Source organism: Myotis yumanensis, unplaced genomic scaffold (assembly GCF_028538775.1).
Source record: "Myotis yumanensis isolate MYYU_CA2020_CCGP unplaced genomic scaffold, mMyoYum1.0.hap1 SCAF_15, whole genome shotgun sequence".
Taxonomy (NCBI): domain Eukaryota; kingdom Metazoa; phylum Chordata; class Mammalia; order Chiroptera; family Vespertilionidae; genus Myotis; species Myotis yumanensis.
This window is the reverse complement of record NW_027223766.1, coordinates 5,579,679-5,585,819: the sequence shown is the minus strand read 5'-3', so window position 1 is coordinate 5,585,819 and position 6,141 is coordinate 5,579,679.

The following is a 6,141-nucleotide window of genomic DNA, read 5'->3' as shown; positions in this document are numbered from 1 at the left end:
AGAGAGCTGGGCATGGAGGTGGGGTCCTGATTCCAGCGCCTGCCCTGCCACTCGCACCTTCTAGGACCGGGCCTCTGTCTTCATTGGGAAACCTAAGGCCTGTGTGCGATGATCTCTAAGGTTCAGTCCTGCCACAGGTACCAAACCTGACGTGAAACGTCCATTATCTGGGGAAATTTTTCTTGATGGCACAGACTAAATCAGGTCTCCCTGCTACAGTGTCCACAGCACTTTGCTTTCTTGCCTATCGCCTGTCAGGGTTCCCATTGTATCTTTACTTGAACTATTACACAGTTATCGCTCTTCCTCCCCGAGGTCTGGTGACCATGAGGCCGAGCTGCCTCTCTCAGCTCAATGGGGCCTCCCCAGCAGAGCTCCTCGCAGGCAGGAGGCATCCCATAAGCATTTAGTGAAGGAGCAGAGAGCAGGTTTTTACACCTTCTGGGCCATCACAGGAACTTGAGTGACCTTCTACCTTCAAAACTGGACAAAGCACAGGAAACAGCAGTTTCCAGACATTGGACAATAGGCATCGCTGGACTGATTCCTGAGAGAGAAACTGGTGAGGGGTCCTCAGTGCCGCAGGTGCCTTAAAGGGAGGGGAGCCTGAGAGCTTGGTGGTCTGAGGGAGGGAGGAAAGGAGGGAGAGAGAGAGAGAGAGAGAGAGAGAGAGCGAGCACAATGGCTACCAGATGGGCAGAGGGTCCCTGCGAGTGGGGCTGGGCACTGACCTGCGTCCATGTAGTAAGAAGTGACTGAGGCGCACAGGAACCACTGGAAGAAGTAGCAGGTCCCTCCCAGGGCTCACAGTCTGGGGACAGTTTGTGTTCCCACAGCCTCGGTGGAGAGACTCCTAATCTGGAGGCATCAGGCTGAGCCCTCAGTAGGGCGTGGCTCACTATGAGGTCCAATTGTGCCCAGACCAAAGGCTGCTCTGGGCCCACCCTGAACGACTAAAAGCAAACGTCAAAAGAATGAAATGATTCCAAGTCCCCTAACGCATCCCAGGACAAATCCTCCGAGACTTAAAGGAATATATAAAAGCTGGCAAGTAACAAGAACAAAACAACTAAAATAAAACCCTGGCACCCAAATCTTTGAGTTTCAGAGACAGAATAAAAAGAACATGGGCTGTCTCATTAACACTCCCATAGTGCTTCACGTTGAAATATTATTTTAAATGTATTGAGTTACATAAACTATTCAAATTTATCTCAGCTGTTTCTTTTGCCCTTTTAGACTGTGGCTATTTGGAAATGAAGCATTGCATGTATGGCTCACATTATATTTCTGTTGGTTAGCCTTGGGCAAGAAGATAGATTCCTCATTATCGATGAGTGCACAGATAATTTGAAGTACTAAAATGACAAATTGTTAAAAATAAAGAAAATTTTCCAAAAGGTGACATCTTATTTTGAAAAGAAGAATGCTTTGAAATAAAATCATAATATTGCATTTCTGTTGGCAGTAAAGAGAGTGAAACACAAGAGAGAAAAGGTGTAAAAGTAAATCATCCTTAGATGGAAGAGTATGAAAAATAATAAAGGTGTTAATCTGACACCTAAAGGTGTTCCAGCAAGGCAGCCTTAGCACAGAAGGGCTCTTGTACATTCTGGGAGGTTTGCTACCGATTGGTCTCAGGGCATCACATGGTACCTCAGGGCAATGCTGAGTAGCTACTCTGTTGTATTTTGTATTTTTAAATAAATGTCTTCCAATATATCAGTTGGGTTCTTCTATTCTTTTTGGCTGTGTGATACACATTCCGGATAACTTGAGCGACAGACTTGGCTTTCTTGGAAGTGACTTGGAAATGCGTAAAATGCAAATCAGACCAGAGGCTCTAGAGCTCATGGGAGCCAGATCCCGGGGACTCCACCCTCTGAGAGCCAGCCAACTGTCGGGAAAAGTGAGCAAGATGTTATTCTGCTCCAGAATCTAGGTCTAGAGCCAGAATATTTGATTGGCCAAGCTTGGCTCTGGAGTCAGCCATCTGGACGCTCATGAATGAGAAGCAGGGAGGGAGGTTTGCTAAAGCATAATCCAGGCATCTGGCCTGAAGAAGTGGGGGTGGATGCTGGCCACCTCACACCTGACAACTCCACCCCAAACAATAGGTGTCCACTCCACACTGAGAATAATGAAGGCAGAACTGCAGCTTTTTGTCATTCTTGGCAAACAGAGTCTGAGCACTGGTTTACTTAGTAGAAATTGGAGTAGCAAATCCTTTATACAACACAACGGTAGGTGTCTTGTGAAAACAAACTGGATAATGTATCTACATTAGCAATCCAAACAAGAAGAAGAAGACCAAAAAAGGAAACACCCAGAGGAGCTGAGACTAATGAAGATATCTCGGTGCCCTTATATGACGGCCCCAGGGAACAACTTGATGAAATCTTTGTCGATTTCAATTTCATCTCCCCACATCCTTCCTCTGTTCCCTTAATTTAAGATAGATATTAACATTTGTGCTGGAGAAAGCATTTCTTAAAAGAGCTAAAAGTCCTCTTCGGACTTCAAATTCACTTTGCATAATTTGTTTTCTGGCTTACTGGAAGTTTTACTGCACTATGTACAAGACGTGGGCTGTTTTTCAGAAGAAAATGACTTATATACATTAAGGGAGTACAGATAAGGCAGAGCAGTGAGCTTATTTAGAAGAGAGATGTCTAAACACTCAGCAGTAGGCAACACCTCTGATGATGAATGTTTCTTCTGGAAATGCCTCGTATTCACAGGCTATCGAGGTTATATACAAACTGTTCTTTAGGATATCAGGAGGCTTCCTTTCAGCAGGAAAAACACTCCAATCCAGACCTCTCTGAAAAGGTGGCATGTATGTGGTTGATTGTTTTTACATATGAATATATCTATAATCACATCAAGTGTGTGTATACTTATGTACAAGTTATACATACTCTCGATATTAATACCTGTCATGTACTCTTTGAAAATTTGCTACTCATTGCCCTCCATGACATTCCTGTATTTCCATAATCCCAACTCTTTTTTTCTTTTTAGATGACTCAGTCTTCTTCCTTCCTCACAAATGTGAATCTTTCCTTTTTTAATCTTTATTGTGAAAGTATTACATACGTCCCCCTTTCCCCCTATTGACCTCTTCTAGCCTGCCCTGCCCCCCACCCCAGGCCTTCACCACCCTATGTCTGTGTCCATGGGTTATGCATATATGCAAGCAAGTTGTTTGGTTTATCTCTTCCCACCCACCCACCCACCCTCCCCCACCTTCCCTCTGAGATTCCACAGTCTGTTCCATGCTACAAATGTGATTCTTTTCCACATTCTCCATAATTTAGTTATTTGCTGTCTCATCCATCTACATTCTTCATAGACCTTATTTTAAATTATAGCTTTAACTATCACTTTTATGGGAATGAAGTTCATATGTAAATGTATTCATTCAGTCAACCAATATCTACTAAATATTATTTTCTGAGCTCTGAGCTAGTGTGGGGATTGAAGTTTAATAAAAAATGGTATATTTCTATCCATGGTCTCTATCCCAGGCTACAGTCAACTGGATGTTAGAGGTTTTCTCTAGTTTTCCTATCATTTCAATAGCAACATGTTTGTCTTAAAGTCCATTTTGTCTAGTATTGGTATAGTCACTCCAACTGTCTTTTGTTTAAAATTTGCCTGAAGTATCTTTCTCTTTTTTAAAATTTTCAGTTTGGCTCTGTGCTTGACTCTAAAGATAGTCTTTTGTTAACAGCATATAATTGGTATTGCTTTTTTAAACCCATTCATCAAACTCTTTCTTTTAATTGGTGACTTCAGTCATTAACATTTAATGTAGTTACTGTATCTGTCATTTTGCTTTATGTTTTCTATATGTTTTATGTCTGTTTTTCCCTCAATTCCTCCATTATGTACTTCTTTAAGGAAGTTAATAAATAAATGTTAAATATGTCCTAGTGTAACATTTTAATCTCCTTGTAGTTTCTTTTAAAATATACTTTTGAGTTACTTTCTTAGTGATTTCCTTGAGAATTACAAATACCACCTTAATTTATAACAAATTAATTCAGATTAATACAAATTTATTTCAACAGTAAACAAAAACTTTGCTCCTACATGTCTCCATCCCCTTTCATACTGTGTAAGTTACATCTTTACACATATGTGCCCATCAACACAGATTTACAATTATTGCATCATATACTTGTCTTTTAAATAAAATTGGAAAAGAGGAATAACAAATAAAGGTACATGAATGCTGCCTTTTATATTTGCCAATGCAGTTATCTGACTGGTGTTCTCTATTGCTTTGTGTTGGTTCGACTATGTAATGTCCTTTCATTTAAGCTGGAAGGACTCCTGTAAGCATGTCTCTGAGGGCAGATTTACTAGCAATGAACTCCCTCCATTTCTGTTTATGTGGCAATGTCTTAATTTCCCCTTCCTTTTTTAAAGAACAATTTTGCCAGATACACAGTTCTTGGTTGAGAGGGTTTCCCCGCCCCAACACTTTGAATATGTCATTCCACTGCCTGCTGGCCTCCATGTTTTTGATGAGAAATCAGATGTTAATTTTATTGACAATCTTTTTTACATGAGCCTTTTGCTGCTTTCAAGATTCTTCACCTTTGGCTTTTGGCTGTTTGATTATAAGCATGGATCTCTTTGAGTTTTTCTAACTTGGAGTTCATCAAGCTTCTTGGAGGTGTTCATTCATGTCTCTAACCAAATTTGGAAAGTACTTGGTCATTATTTCTTCAAATATTTTTTCTGTCCCTTTCTCCCTCTCTGTGCTATCCTTTGCGGGGGGTGGTCCCTTCACTTATATGTTAGTATGCTTGATGGTATCACACAGGTCTTTTAGGATCTGTTAATTTTTAATTCATGTTTCTTTATGCTCCTCAGACTAAATAATTGTAACAGATCTAGCTTTATGTCCACCAGTTCTTTCCCTGCCTATTCAAATTTGAATTCCTCTAGTGAAATTTTCATTCCAATTATCATATTTTTCAACTTTGGAACTTTCATTTAGGTCCTTTTTAGAATTTCTTTCTCTTTATTTATATTTCCTATATCAATTGAAGGTGTCCTCATGTCACCTTGGAAAGTTTTTTAATCTCGGTGAGGCTGAAATTATTTAGTGATATAATAGGAATACTACCCTTGATCTCACTGGATTGTCATGAGAATTCAATGAGAATATGTACGTAAAGTTAGTGCAGTCCCTGGTACAAAGTTAAGGCTTAATAAATTCTTTCTGCTCTTGTCAATTCTCAAAGCAACAGAGGCACTTTCAGTATCAATTATCACCTTCCATCATATGCTATCTTTATGCCAATTGAGTGCAGAGGGTGTCGTTCAATATTTGATTTAGTTTTAAAAACATGGTTATGAAGGAGGTATTAACAGAGTATTAATTAACAGAGACAGACTCCTAGAGAGCAGGCAGACAGTTCTTGTGGGGGGCGTGTTAGGGTGGAGGGACTGAGAAAAAAAAAAGGAGAAACAACTAATGGACATGGACAACAGTGTGGTGATCGCAGAGGGGAAGAGGGGAGCGGGCTGGTGGAGATGGAAGAGGGCAAGGGGGTAAGTGGTGATGGGAAAAATAAAGAAAGAATTTCAATCTTTATTAGTTCTCTCAAAAGGAAACCCCAGTGTACTAATTCATTAATTAATATATGTAATACATATTAATAGTAAAGTTGAAGGTGGCTCAAAGAGATTAAACAACTTTGTAAAGCCACACCATTCCTAAAGCAAGGTTGAGAATTTGAATTCAGGCTTCCTTCCATCCAGGACCTACGTCCTTAATCTCTTCCTGCATCTCTGCTAACACCAGCATGTCCTTCACAAGATGACACAGGCCACATCCTGAAGGAAGTAGTTCCAGGCCAGGAGAACCTCAGAAAGGAGCACTGCTCCCCTGCCTGTGGCTGTAGAGGGCAGCAGCGAGCCAGACTGTGAAAAGGGTGAGCACTTCATAGTGTGGAATCGACTTACTCTCTGGACTGGTGCTATTTCTAGGTTATTTTAATTGTATGATGCAAACTTACCTGGGCCTAAAACTGCGGAATGCGTCCTGGGAAACTGGGTCAGATTGATAGGTTTTTCCAGTTTTAGTTATTATTTATTTATTTATCTACACAGGTTTTTTTT